Raw genomic sequence first — 16,088 nt, forward strand, 5'->3', positions numbered from 1 at the left:
ACTAATGAGTTTGCCGGCCACTGGGTTAACCCCTGAATAAACCTACTTTATAGACACCTGACATGACTCTTGCTTAATAACAAAGGTAAAGAATAGCTATGAAAATGACAGATTGGTGTCAGGATCAAATGAAACTAGAAATCCATTAAAGTCAGATCACTCCTAATAGTGAAGATGCATTTGACTTGGATGCTTTCTTACCCTTCAATGGGTCACCCTCACCTTGGGGTGTTATAAAATTCTTCTCAGAGTTCTATCAATTTCTTTTTTGTTTAATATATTTTATTGATTTTCCACAGAGAGGAAGGGAGAGGGATAGAGAGTTAGAAATATCAATGAGAGAGAAACATCGATCAGCTGCCTCCTGCACACCCCCCACTGGGGATGTGCCTGCAACCAAGGTACATGCCCTCAACCAGAATCGAACCTGGGACCTTTCAGTCTGCAGGCCGATGCTCTATCCACTGAGCCAAACCCTTCAGGGCTATCAATTTCTTTAAAAAGTAATTCCAACCAGAGAACCAACCTTTTCTTTAAAAAAAAAATATATATATATATATTATTGATTTTAGAGAGGAAGGAAGAGAGAGAGAGAGAGAGAGAGAGAGAGAGAGAGAGAGAGAGAGAGAGAGAGAGAGAGAGAGAGAGAGAAACATCAATGATGAGAGAATCATTGATTGGCTGCCTCCTGCATGCCCCACATTGGGGATCGAGCCCAAAACCTTGGCATGTGCCCTTGACTGGAATCGAACCCAGGATCCTTCAGTCTACAGGCCGATGCTCTATCCATTGAGCCAAACCAGTTAGGGCCCAACCTTTTCTTATAGCTGTACAAGGCCTCAGTTATCTCTGGAACTCCTGTCATCTTTTCCACTCTCGTGTGTCAACTTTGGAAATGATTTCCTACTTTTCTGTTGCAGGAGAGACACTAACGTAAAGAACTGTAATATTAAACATAGCTAAGACCCTGCTTCTTAGGGCACGTAAACTACGCATTCCTCTTGAAGCATTTTCAGTGTTATCCAGGACCTGGTGGAAAGAAAGCAGACTTCACTGGATGGGGAGTCACGGGCTGCTCAAGGTTGCAGGCCCGACCCTTCCACTAGGCACTTGAGTGGTCTTTGGGTCCGTCACTTAAACACCAACCCTCTCTTAGGTCTCAGAAGTAGAAAAGGTTGCTATTTTGGAGCACCAAGGCCAGATTGGGACTACAGAGGCATGTTGTTTACTCTTTACCATGTTTGAATGAGGTGACAATTTAATTGGGAGATTTTATATAAGAACGCAGGTTTTTATTTTCCCTGGAGAAATCAGATCTGGCCACTTGGGTCCCCTATTTCTACTCAATTTGTAGTAGCTGCCTCCTTTAACAGGGCATGGGCTTCCCAGGTTCCAGTGACCTCATGATTTTCTATTGCCCTTTGTCTGCCCTACACAGAGGCATAACACCAGTTGCTGTTTGTCAAAGTACTTGTAATCAAGGGTAATATTAAAAATATTTACCTACAAAGACAGGGGACTGACTTACGGAATGGACATGTTTGTGCTAGAACAACATCTTGGAGAGGTCCTGCTCTCCTCAGCTGTTGGATCATGGTGAGGTCCAAGGGTACCTGGGGGAAGGGCAGGAGTGGCCATCACTCAGCGGGCTGAGAGTAGCATCTATATGCCCAATGCTAAGGGCTATGCTAGCCTCAGGTGCACACCATCTGAATGTCAGCCCTGCTCGAACACTGTGTTCTCCAAGGGGAGAAATATATTCCTATACCCATGCTTCTTATTGAAAACAAGAAAATGAAAGTTAGAAAATACAGAATGATTTTTCTTGCTCTTAGTTGCTTTGTTCATTTACCAAATGGCTGCTACAGCATCTGAGTTTGATTTCCTGGTACTAACCAATCTATAAACTCTTTTCCAACCTAAGCATAAGGAGCCTCTGATTTTATCCACTTTATAAATGGAGTGAAAATTTTGCAAATCATCTTGAAGAGAGGGCATTGTACAGAATTTATAGAAGCTCTAAAACACTGTTAGAAATAATAAATCACCAATAAATTATCTCCAGGTTCTCCTTGGGCTTTTCAATTTTAAAAGCACTCTGATGTTCTTATTTTTTTTTCTTTTTTTTTTTTTAATTTAGCCATGGCTATTTTTCAAATTGAATTAATGACCAAAAGCTAGTCTCATTCTCTAATTACAGTAAGAGACACTAGACAAGAGTTGTTCCAGACACTGACCCATCTTGGCTCAGAGAGAGGCTCTGGGCAGCTTTACTATGTGCTGGCTTAGTACCTGGGGGCAGGAAACATCTGTTATAACATGCAGTCCCGCGGGTGCTCCGCTTAATTATAAAATGGCGTGGCAGTGTCCCTTCGAGTTGGCTGGCCTTCGCTTCTCAGGCTATATTCCCAAGCAGAATGCAATTCTTGATGTTCCGATAACTGAATATCCAACTCAAGTGTTGAAAGGCTTGGAGAAGATGAAAAATTTAAACCTTTGCCCTTCAGAAGAAGGTAGGGGCAAAGACAAAACAAAGAAATGCTTTCTAAAAGAGATTGAGAAGTTTAGATATGAGTGGGCGTTCCTTAGATAGGACTGGGGGAGCTCATTCCCGAATGACTCATGCTTCTAGAGTTAACTGTTTACATAGTGCTTCCTCCACTTCGTTCCAGGGATCCTGTTTGCAAGGTTAGGGGCAATGACAACTGGGGAGCAAAGGGAAAACTGGAGAAGACGGGAGGAATGCTTGAAACACCAAAAAGCTTATTCGCCTTCAAAAAGAGGACACATTTCTGTAATGAGTTCATGCAATCAGTTATGGCCCAGGACTTAGAATTTATTCTTAGAGCACACACACTCACTCCATAATGGCGTAACTCTCTTAGCTATTATGAAAACTTACCTTCCTAAATCCTCTTATATGCTGATGGGAGAATAGAATCCATTGTCTGCAGTGTCTGCTGAGGAATATCTTTTGTCTCACAGCTTGTTGTAATCACTTCCAGACCAGTGGTATATTTATGATTTACATAATGTTACAGAGGAAGAAGTCTTAAGGATTTTTGTCTCTAAATCTTTTTGAATTATTATTTTAGACTCATTGCCAGTTTTTTTTTAAAGGGGGAAGTTGATGAACTTTTAAACATGCTATTACATGCTCCGAAATAGCAACTCTTTGTTCTTTCAAAGTTTCTTGTGGAAATTTAAAGGAGTGTGTGTGTGTGTGTGTGTGTGTGTGTGTGTGTGTGTGTGTTTAGAAACAGGTAGAAAAGGAAATGGATAAAAAAGAATACTTGTTTCACTGACAAAGTTAAATACATATTTTTTTTGTTTCTGTTAGAACAAAAGTTGGCTGATTTGGAGAGTCTTACCTAACATTTGGGGTGCATTTATGAAGGGTAGCTCTACATTCATTCATTTTTAATCATATTTCAATAATTATGGGTAGAAACTCAAGGGTTAAGCCCTAAAGCAAGGAAAAATCTCTTACTCAGAAAACAAAAGGAAACTTGCATATTTCTGAAGATGACATGGGATCAGCCTGTAGATTTCAAGCAATTATGAGATATTATGATTTTCACTGAGTATGCATTAGATGGAATACTGTTCTTTTTATTTCTCCACATCCCAGGGTTGTGCACTGAAAGAGCCCTGTTCAACTTCGCATGTCAGAATTTTGAAGGAAAAATTATAGTAAAATATGTTTAAAACAGTGGGGCCTTATGTGAGTGAACACAACATTTTCCAAGGCTTTCAAAAATCCTTTTGTTAAAAATATGGTTTTTATTTTGTTTCCTTTTTTCTTTCTTTTAATTTTTTTTCTTTTATTCAGTTCTTACCTCCCCTCCTTCCTGAAGAAAAGAAGAGGGAAGTTTCAAAGGCTATCTATAACACAGCCTACATTTAAGGCCTGGGGGTTTACAATGGATTTACAATGAGACACCCCACAAGGAAAATAAATAAATGAGAAAATAAATAAATGAGAAAAGTTCATCTGTGTATATAACTTCAGTTCCAACAACTATGGTGACAGTCACAGTGTCTGAGTAAATGTCCCCTAGAGTCATCTTACAAGCAAAACGATTATTAATTGAGGTTCCCATGAGTTGAAAGATGGGTTGTTCATAAAGGATAGAATACAAGGAACTGAAGGCTCAGCCCCTGGGTTGTTCTAAAAGATGAAATGTCTTCTTAAAATGGAATTAATTAAAAATGAAACAAAACAAAAAGCAGGCCCAGTGAAGTGCACAGATTAGGAATGAGGATGAATGAATGTCACATTCATTTTCCTCCATGATATTCTTCCTCACACTGGACAGAGTGACTTGTTTGATCAAGAGTTGCATTTAGCTGTCAATAACCTACGACTTCAATGGCTTAAACATCCAAGGGTTATTTCTAATATAAAACAAATCCTACCTCTCTCTATCTGAGGTTCATATGGTGGCTTCAGGGTCGCAGGCTCTTTCTAGCTCTCTGCTCTTTTCGCCCTGACGCCATATGTCCCTGTAGTCTTCATAATGTTTCTCCAAGTATAAAAGAGGAAAGGGAAAGGAAAAATTAACATTCATCCTGGCTTGGTTAACTCTCTTTAAGGAGCTTCCTCCTCAGAACATTTGCACTTACAATTCAGTAGCCAAACCTCTGTTACCTGGGCACACTTAGCTGCAAGGGAGCTTGGGAGATGTGGTCTTTTAGGAAGAAAAAAAAAATCACTGCCCAAATGAAATTGGGGTTCTGTAAATTAGGTAAGAGCAGGTATTGGATTGGGAACTATATGTCTCTGTCATACTCCTATAAAACATCCTTAATGCCATTATACTGCTCAAGACTTATTGACCATTTCTGTTTGAAGTATGCAGTTCTTATAACACTAGTTGGAGAACCCATTTTGCATTGCACTATCTCAAAGCACATGGCCAAGATGAATACTTTCACACATGATTCTTTCTCATCATTTATGTTTCTCTGAAATCAATTAAAAATATATTTTAAAAAAATATATATGTATACATATTGATTTCAGAGAGGAAGGGAGAGAGAAAGAGAAACATCAATGATGAGAGAGAATCATTGATCAGCTGCCTCCTGCATGCCCCCTACTGGGGATCTAGCCTGCAACCCGGGCATGTGCCTTTGACTGGAATCGAAACTGGGACCCTTCAGTCCACAGGCCAATGCTCTATCCACTGAGCCAAACCGGCTAGGGCCCAATAACTTTAATCAGATTGCTTTCCTACTGGCAACGGTACAAGTGCACCACATTGGAGGCATTTATTTATCTAGCTTTTCCTTCTCATTTGAGAAATAAAACATACTCATGAAAAAGAGTTCTGTCTGAACAAAAAGATATACTATGTGACTAAGTCTCCCTTTCACTCCAGATTCCAATATTCTTTTCCTTCCTGATGTACTAGTAACAATTAGTAAACATTCCTTGTGTGTATTATTCAGAGATGTACTTTGCATGCGGAAGCATGCATAGGAATGAATACATATATACACACACAATGCAAATATATAAAATTATTTTGTTTTAGCCAAATGATCATATGCTGTGCACACTATTTTGTGCTATTTTTAAAAATGTCATTGAAGAATTTTTATCAGCACATATACCTGCTATATTAAAATAAAAGATTCTCTGCTAAAATAAAAGTGGGGGGAAAAGAGTTCCATATTTTTGGAGTGCGTAGCATTTTGCTTCAACGTGTGTGTGTGTGTGTGTGTGTGTGTGTGTGTGTGTGTGTGTGTGTGTGAAGGCAACAGTGTCCTGAAGGAAAACCTTAAGAGAAAGGATTATCCCAGGACCCTATCCATGTCTGACATTGTTTCTTCAGAAAATAATGTACTTCAAGTTTCTAATAACAAAAGTTGACTACACATCTAAACTTCTCTAGGCAGCCCCCATTATGCCTGCTGTCTTGGCATAGTTTTTTACCACTTTCATTATCAAAATAAAAGTCCTAGTTTGAATGACATTATGTAATCACCATTGCAATAGCTAATTGACAAATTAACTAGTTAGAAATGCAACGATTAAAAAGGCATCCGAAACCACCCCACAGTAGGGCACTGTATAGTTAGGACCTTGGTTTAGCTATTTCTGAGCAGTATGATCTGGATGACTATTTAACTACTGTTTGCCTCAGTTTCCTCAGCTTTCTAATGGGAATAACAACTGCCTCATAGTGGTATTATAAGCATTTAATAAGTAATGCATGTGAGGGGCTTATCACAATGTCTGGTTCATATTTAGGGCTTAATAAATGTAGCTATTTATATTACTTACTAGGGTCCCTCGGCTTGGCCTGCACCCTCTCGAAATCCAGGACCCCTCAGGGGATGTCAGACGGCTGGTTTCGACCCTATCCCCACAGGCCAGGCTGAAGGAACCCCATCAGTGCACAAATCTGTGCACTGGGCCTCTAGTATGCTTATAAGATCTTTGGTTAATCTCTTCCCGTCCTTCCCCCTCCCCTCTTCCCGCTGAGGTTCATCAGTCTGTTCCACGTTCCCATGCCTGTGCATTGAGTGTCTGCCCCTGGTGGTCAGTGTGCGTCATAGCTACTGGTTGAACGATCGGACAGTCGCTTAGGCTTTTATATATATATATATAGATTCTTTTCAACAGTTCCCCCTTCTCCTGCCAAATCACTTTATTCTTACACTGTATAAAATGTCAGTGTTTGAAATTCATCTAGGTAAACAATGATCACTTTCTGAAAATGGATCATGGTATAGTCATTTAAGAAGAAAAATTTTCCCAGCCAGTGTGGCTCAGTGATTGACTGTCGACCTATGAACTAGGAGATCATGGTTCCATTCCTGGTCAGAGCACATGCCTGGGTTGTGGGCTCCATCTCCAGTGGGGGGCGGGGGCGTGCAGGAGGCAGCCAATCAATGATTCTCTGTCATCATTGATGTTTCTCTCCCTCTCTCTCTCTCTCTCTCTCTCTCTCCCTCCCTCCCTCCCTCCCTCCCTCCCTCCCTCCCTCGCTCCCTCCCTCCCTCTCCCTTCCTCTCTGAAATAAATAAAAAATATATTTTTTAAAAAAGAAGAAAAATTGTGCAGGTATAGGACAGTGATTGTTAATTGGAGGGACCCACCATCCCCACCCACTCCCAGCTGTACAGAAGAGGGAAATCAAAGTGTAGTTTACTAGTAAAAATAGAGCAGCACTTTGAACTTCTGACTTGATTCCATTTGGGCTTGGATATTAAACATTTTAAAAATGTCAATGCCATTAGAGAAGGATGCGTGCATTGCGTGTCTAGCAAAGGGGAACCACGTTTGAAATGATGGGTGGACACCATTGTAGCTGTTAGTACTTCCCAAGAAGCTGTACTAACTTGTTGATAATGGAATTACTTCTAGGAGAGGCCTGTATAACCAACCATGTCTCAGTACAGCTCACCCTGGTGTCTACTCTCCATACATTGATGATTTCTCCCCAAAGAGTCCCTGAATGGACCTCCCTCTGGCAGAAGCTACATATCAAACAATGAATGACAATTGTTCAGACAACATGGAAACTCCAGAGGCCTCTCCGGGAAGGATTAAAGGCACTGACTCAGCGCAGGGGTGGGAGAACAGAGCTATTGAAGGAGCAGGAACAGGTATTTTCCCTTCACATTCATTTTCTTAAAATTGAATTAGGTTTCTGTGAAAAGCTGTCTTGTAGAATAACAGCCTCTTTATGGTTTCACCAGCTGAGACATAAAAGGCTATTTGTGGTGTGCTGTAAATTCTGACTGCAGGTGAAAATTCCCTGCTTACTGGTTATTTTCATGATAATAAGCATAATGTTCTGTAAATAACCTGACCCACTTAACCTGGGATCAGAAAGTCCTCAGGTCACTGTGGTCCTTCATCATCTGGACTCTGGGTGAGAGGGTTGCCTGAGAGCTTGCCTTATTTTCACATGACAAAATTCCCTTCTTTTCTGTTTTAGGTAATTAGTGTTTTGTTGTTTGTGGGGGGTTTTAATTAAGAAAAAAGCATGACTTGACCCTCTTAGGACAGGCTACAGAGAGACTTCTGGCTTCTGCCATTACTTCTTGTCCAAGTAATGCACAATTTTCTAAATATATTTGGGAGAATGGACTCAATCCAATGAATAGATCCTCCTCTGAGCAATCGCCTAATGGAAAATTTTCAATGGCGCACAGCACCACAGGCAGCTCCCTTTCACCTAGATCTAGAACGCTTCTGGGTCTTTAACCATGGGAGGCCCCAAAGAAGCAAGGGAAAGCCGGACTAACCACACGCGGTCCGGTGGCACAGGAGGTTACATAAGGTGAACTGAGAGCTTGAGGGCCTAAAGGCAAGGTTCAAAAAACAAACCAGAGACCGGTTTGTTGCCTAATACTTGCACCAGATTTTGACCCAATAAGCTGGTGTTGTAAATAGGCAAATGTTTTGGGGGCAGATCAGGCCTAAAGGGGAATGTCTTCATTCACTTGGAGCTGATTCGGAATTTGTAAATAACCTGACCCTTCCGGAATTTATTTACGTGGAAAACAAAGAAGCAGAGTAATCCGCTGTGGCGTAGGTGGGAGCTGGTGAGAGTGCTGCCTAAGAAATGCCATCTCACCTGGACCACCCTGCCCTGAACCCTGAAAGAACATGGCACCCCGAAAGAACATGGAATCATGGCAGCAACGTAAGTGGTGATACCTCCGGGGACACACTCTATGCAGGGTTTGGTGGTTTTCACCCATTCCCTCTAACCCACAAAATCACGCAGGCTGCAGAGGAGGGCCCATCTGAGTAATGCGCACACAGCCACACAGCCAGGCAGGGGCAGAGCCGGGAAGCAAATCCAGGTCGGGCAAAGCTGGGTGCTGTCACTAGCCTACACCACCCAGACCTGCCCCGAGGGGCCCCTGTTCCCTCACCCTGGATTTTCCTCCCTGTGACCACCTAGTTGCCTACGCATTATGATCCAAGCAACTGCAGAATATATCTCTTCTCCGCACTTTGGGTATAAACCACAGTGGTGGTTCATCGCCCCCCTCACAGAGCAAGTCTCACTGCCATTGTGACCACTGCGGACATGCCCACAAAGTCCAGTTTGTGTGCATTTATGGAACTGTTCTGTTCTTCAGGGTCACAACTTTGCTCATTGTCCTCACCCCCCTTTCATTCATGGCCTGCAGATTCTCCCTGTTTTTCTCTCTCTTTAAAAACCCATGGACCTCAGCCCATATCCCCCAATTCCAACATGTATTCATGACGAAAGCCCACTTATGAGCAGCTGGCTGCCACACCCGTTCTGGTGGTTTTGTGCAGATCGCTGTAACTAACACTGTCCGGTAGAACATTCTACAATAATGGAAATGTTCTACAACTACTCTGTCTCATACAGTAGCCGCTTGAATTTTAAATTTGGTTGCATTTTAATTTTACTTGAAACAGCACACATAACTAGTGGCTACCATAGTGAACAGCACAGGATAGTCATCCAAGGAAGCTTGAAAGGGGGCCATGTTTCTGGATGTCTTGGGATCTTAGGGCATGATTAGGGCTCATACCTTACTTCTGGGAGGCCCTCGTAAGGGATACTTCACTGGAAGGTGGTCCCCAAGTCTCCAGAGCCATGCTTAAGAAGAAAGATCTGGGTAGTCTAGAGCAGCACGTAGGAATGGGAGCAGAGGTAAGTTTTGTTGGGAGTTAGAAAAGTCTGTGGGATGAGAGATGAGGTCCAATTGTACAGGAAAACATGAAAGACAAAACCTTGACTTTACCACTTAGTAGCTGTTTGATTTTAGGCAAGTTACCTACCCTCTCTGTGCCTTGGATTCCTCATTCTTTTGGGCCGATGTCTGGGAGACCAAGGGAGGTCACAGACATACACAATGTGAATACATCCAGGCAGCTGGTGTATGTTTTGACAAACAGCAAGTGAGCATTATTGGAAAATGAGGGTGGGGAAATGTTTTCATCCAAAGATGCAGGCAGGTCAGTAACATATTTGGGATTCTGTGTGGTTACGGCGACATCAGGCAAGGAGAGTACCTAGAGAGACACGAGAGAGCCCAGTGGAAATGAGTCCACCGGACAGTCAGCCCCAGCAGGTCAAAGGAGCGGCAGAGCACTTTGCACGCAGTGGCCACTCGATCAATATCTGTTGAATGAATAAACAAGCGCAAAGCATCGAGAGCCCTCGCAGTTCAATCCACTGACAGAGGGCAATGAAATCGCGGGGACAGCACGTTTTGCACAAAGCACCAGCCTTACACATCTGCTTTTGCTGGAGAACAAGCTAAGTGGACTGGAGCATTTTCTTTATTTTCTTCAGGAGAGTTCCAATAGGCCCTTGTAGTGAAAGTCTGACTAGCTTGTCTCTACCATTAAAATCTATGGTCTCTGAGGCCAGGGACAAAGGCACCTTGCCCCTAATAGGCACCCAGTCACTACCTGTTGGATGACTGAATTATCTTCTAAAGGAGTGATGATCTTGGAGCTACATCCCAGAAGCAATCCTTTCCAAGGCCAAGAAGAGGCTTCCTGAGGAATGGATGAATAACCACCCCACTTTAGAGAGCACAGCAGGGAACAGGCAGGTTTTGTTCCACTGTTGCCTGCACCAGGGAGACAGAGAGTGTTGAGAGAGAAAGGTGGGGGAGGGGGATAGAGAGAAGGGGGGGCAGAGAGGGGAGAGAGTGCAAAGTCCTTCCATTTGTACTTCCTATTCTTTGGAAGGTGACTTAACTGACCACCTCTTCCCCCTAGAATGTAAAGTAAGCACAGTGAGGGGAGGGACATGACTGTATTTCACTGGCCCCAGAGCCATCCCAGAGCCTGGCACACTGGAGCCCCTCACTAAGGAGTTCTTTGTGCCAACAATTTTATAAAACTGTTTGGCGTTATTTAGTAATACCAGCCAATACCATGGCACAGCAGTTGCACTCCTAGGCGTAAATCTTGAAGAAACTCTTGCCTAAGTATATCAAGTTTCACATGGGCAAGAAAGCTTAGAGCAACGCTGTAAGAACCCCCAAGTGGAACCAACCTAAGTGTCTCCCAATAGGACAAAGAGTTGTGATCGATTCCTCCTGTGGAATCTAGCACAGCAACCAAAATGATCGGACTAAGTGACCCACAGCTGCAATGCCGGAGACAAGCTTCAGAGAGAGAGAATGGAAGTGCAGAGAAGAAAAAGCAAGCAAGAAAAAGGAGACAATAGAAAGTGCTGCAGACAGGGCAGCCCGGGTGATACCAGTCTTGCATACTGAGTATCTTGGGCTGGGTATCTGGAAGCTTCCCAGCAGTGTATGGCACCACTTTGGAAAGAAGTAACCAAGAGATACCAGCTTAGCCTGAGGCTCAATAAAAACAATGTGGAACTCTTCAGAAGAGGATTATTAGGCGCTGAAAATTGAAAACAAAAGTAACAGGCTCATGTGGTCCTTGAAAAATCTTACCAACAGCTTAACAAAGACAGCTTGGAAGAAAATTCGCTTAGAAATATCTGCAGTTTATCACATATGCAAAGTTGAACCGCTTAGTAAATCCGTTTACAGTTTTATTCTTAGGATGAATATTAAGTTGCTCTGAAGGAAATATCCTTTTATTTCGGGAGGGCCCCGATGCTGAAATACAAGTGGGTCCTAATACATTGTTGATGACTCTTCCGGTGCCCAGAAAGGGTGGATCTGTTTGTCTTCTATGTTGAGCGGAAGGCGGTGTTTCAGGATTAATAATTCAAAGAGGGCCGTTCCACCAGGAGGGGAGAAAAGGGTGTCGAGGCAGTGTTAAGAATCTGGGACGGCTGCCAGCAGGGTCTGCATGGGGAGGGTGGATAAAAACATAAAGAGAAATAGGGTCCAATGGCTGATCCGTTTCCCTCTCCATGTTTAAGGGTGGGTTACTTTTAAACAAAATCGTGCAATTTTCAAGTTACTAGAAGAACACGGCTGATCACAGATTTCTTTTGAAACCAGAGTTTTCTACAAGCAGCCTGCTGGCAAGAAGAGAATCTGGCCTTTATGCTTTTTCAGGCCCGTTCAGGATGGCAGAAACGGTCCCCTGAAGATGTACGTGGGGCCATCTCATCTCTGGCCACCTTGCAGAGTGCCACCTATGTGGCCACATCTAAAGGGGAACCCATTAAAACGTACAAATTAAAAGCCAGTGGGAAAGAACATCATCTTGGCAACTGCCTCCTGGGAAATCTTGCAAATGCAAGAGCGCCATGGAAGAGTGCTTTAAATACCACCGTGGTTCAGCCCGTCTCCTCGCAATTGTGTAGGAGGACACGCGGCCAAGGTCTTGCAGAGAAGAGGCCCGGGTGCCCAAGCTTGTGATTGGCTGGGGGGGGCGTGATGCTAAGTGAGCCACTTAGCCCACTCTCGCTTCCCGAGGAGCACGCCCCACGCTTCTTTGCACATTCTTTTAAATCCTCGTGTGTTTGGCATTTGGGGAAATATCGACTGCAACCAGACGTTGCAATCCTGATGACAGCTCTCGAAATCCCGTCTTTCTCACAGCAACATCTACTGTCAGCTCCCCACCCCTGTCATCAGAGAGCCCTCCCCACCCAAGTTGTGCTCCAAATAGAAGGAATTTCAGATGTACATGTTTGGCTGCCTCCTCCGAAGGCCTTGACAAACACGCAGGTAGTAAATAGCCCGAGAGAAACGCTGCTGGTAAAATTAGTTCAAATATTTTGCAGAAAACAAACCTGACACCACCATGATACTTGATAGCTCAGCCTCAGCACTTCCGAACCTTTCCAAGCTCCTTTGCCTGCAAAGCCCGAATGTCTTGTTTTAAACTGCCTTAACTTTTTCCCTTTCCAAAGCCAATCCTTGCCACCTCCTCCTCTCCAAAAGAAAAGCCATATGGATATAGGATAGATGGTCCAACCAGGAATTTTACATTACAAATGACTGTGTTGAAGGTTAATGTCCAAGGTCAGGTGTTATTAATATCTACTTGAATTTTGTTCTTCTGGTCTATGATATCATCTGAGTCACCTCATTGATTTATAACATGGTAATCCCAGACCATCATTCATGCTCCTGAAATTCTATTCAGGGCTTGGTATCAAACCCTCTCTGTAATACCCTTTTTGGTTTTGTCTGATCAGTAGCTTTCCAGTCCTTGCTTTTATCTCCTTCCCACAGGTAACCCTATACCTGGTGTCCAAGTTTGTATAACCGAGTTTTCACTCTGTCGCCTTCTCCTTTTCCTGCATTTTATGGCTGTAGGGGAAAAATTATAATCCTTTTCTTGAGAAGTATTTCATGGTATTTCTCCCCTGGAAGCCAGTGGTCCACCTTGATTTTCAGGGAAATAGCATCTGTAAGTATACAGCCCTGCTAATTTGTCTGCATTGCACATGAGGAATTTTCTCCAAATTAGCTCAAAGTCCTGAGTTCAAACCCTGCAGGAGCTAACAACCCTCAGGACTTACTATGTGCTAACCATGCTGAATGCTAAGGACTCTGATGGATTCTCATCTAATCCTCATAACAATTCTATAGGGTAGGTACCATTATTTTACCCATCAACAGATAAGGAAACTGAGGTTCAGCGAGGTTTAAGGAACTCACCCAAGGTCACCCCGTACTGAGTGCCAAACTTGACACCTAAGTCCTTAGTCTTTATACTTCTGTAGCCTGTGTGTATTATTACTTTCTAACAGCCTTCCTCTAATTATGATCATTGGTGGCCAGTAATTTTACATGATACAGTTGGTACATACAAATAGACTAGGAGGCTTTTGCAAAACACATATTAAGAGTAAAATTATATCAGCATCTGGTATACTTATATAAAAATATTTTTCTTGTACATCTAAAAATAAAATTTAAAAACTTTAACCATTTGAAAAGTAGCATATGCTAATACAAGAAGTTTTTAATTAGAAGGAAGGCACCCCACCCCCAATATTCTTAGCATCTCAAAGACCACCACAGTTAACATTATGATATACACTTCTTGCCACTTTTCTATATATATTTGTAACTTCTCTCTCTCTCTCTCTCTCTATATATATATATATATATATATATATATATATATATATATCCCATTTTTCCTCCCTACAGGTATTTTTTTGATTGCCATAGTCCCTAATGCCCAATGTGTGTTCAGAGATACAGCCCGATCTTACACATGCAGAATCATGAGATAAAATCTGGTCACTTAATATGAATTTCATTAAGTTATTAAATCGATAATCCACACAATTTGTTCAAAATTTCAAATGTAGAGAAATTTCTATAGTGAAAATCTGCCTCCCATTCTTGACTCATAAGGATACCAGGCTGTCCAGAGTTTGCAGGCCCAAGCTCCCAACCCTCCTAGTACCTACTTTTTGGGAGCATGCACCTGGATAACTCAGTTTTTTAAATTCCTGTCTCAAGAGAATAGAGCTCAAAGAGAAATTTTTCCCCTAGAAAAGGTCACATTTCTAAGTTTCTGCTTTCTGCCCTAGAATTCTAGATCTTCAGGTTAAGTGACAGACCATTCCAAAGATACTTACTTACCCTACAGGACTCAATAAACAATCCAGATCCCATAAACCTCAATAATTCTCACATTTTAGAGAGATGTACACAGGAAGGATGGGGAAATCATTTTATTTTGTATCCTCATAGAGTAAAACACAAGATTCCATTAGGGAACAAAATTAGTGTTAATATTCCTCCTTACTACCTATCAGTGCTTGAAATTCAATAGAATGGATATCTGTGCTTTTGTTTTCATTTATTAGACTTTTTTTTAGACAAAGAACCAGCACAGGGAAGGACGTCTTGCAGACCTGAGACGAATGTTTTCAAGTGCAGAGATTCTCAGTGTCTATGCCACAGGATAGTTTCTTGGGGTATCATTAAGTGTTCTACATAGAAAGGGGATTGCACAGACTAATAAGTTTAAAAATGTTTAAGAATTTAAAAAATGAAAAATGCCATTGACCACAAAATAAATACTTTTTAACAAGTAGGGGTCCACAGAGCAAACCTTGGGAAATGATGTTAGTAGCTTTGGCACTAAATAGCTATCTGACTTGAGATTAGGTGACGAATTGTTCATCACTGTGTGTCTCAGCTTAATCATGTAGTCATTGAATTAATATGAGAAAACATTTTAGACTGATATTTGCCAGTAACTAGACCTCTGTAACCTTGGGCTCAGACCCGTGTTCTTTTCAACCTTGCCACACTGCAAGAGTGGAAAGCATGATGACAGCATTCCGTACTGAAATATTATTACTATGCAACCATGAGTCTCAAGTTTCTTCATTGGAAACATAAATTAGAAAACACAAACTTTTTATGAAAAATGATCCTAAAAAGAAAAGCTAAGCCAGAGATTGAAGTGCAATATTTGCAAATGCATAGAGTCAACAAAATATTAGACAATTAGCAAACTACTCAATAGAAAAGTCAACAACTCAAGAGAAAAATGAGCAAAGGATAAGACAACCAGCTCACAAACTATAAATATATGCCAATCAACACAGGAAAAGACACCTTGATTTATCAGGAAAATGCAAATTAAAACAAGGTATCATGTCACATCCGTGAGACTGGCCAACACTTTCCAGGTCTGGCAAGGTGGGCCTGTAGATCAGTACAATTATTTTGGAGAATAATTTAGCAATAATTACAGAGTTAAATATGTGTTTATACTGCAATACAAAACATCCACTCAAGGTACAGTTCTTGCTGTGGTGTTTCCCAACCTCTTTCCCATCATGGTGCACACAGAGAATGATGATATTCAATACAGCACATTAGGGTCACCTGAGGAGGCTGTTCACAGCAGGAGGTGCCCCATCCGGGGGGCCTGTGTTCACCTCCGGCCCTACCTGGCTTCCCTGAGGGCTGAAGGGCTCCACATCTTTTACTCAACTGGAAGGCACTGCTCTTCAGCACTGTGGGAAAGCGTTGTAAGAGCAAAGCATGCTCTGTGTGCTCAAGGACACAATATACAAAAGTGCCCCACCACAGAATTCTTATTACACCAAAAATAAAACAAAATAAAGTGAAAGCAACAACTTCAGTGCCCATCCGTAGGGGAATGAATAACTACATCCAGGTGTACTTATACAAGGGGACACCACACAGCA

This window comes from Cnephaeus nilssonii (genome assembly GCF_951640355.1).
Source record: "Cnephaeus nilssonii genome assembly, chromosome: 14".
Lineage (NCBI taxonomy): Eukaryota > Metazoa > Chordata > Mammalia > Chiroptera > Vespertilionidae > Cnephaeus > Cnephaeus nilssonii.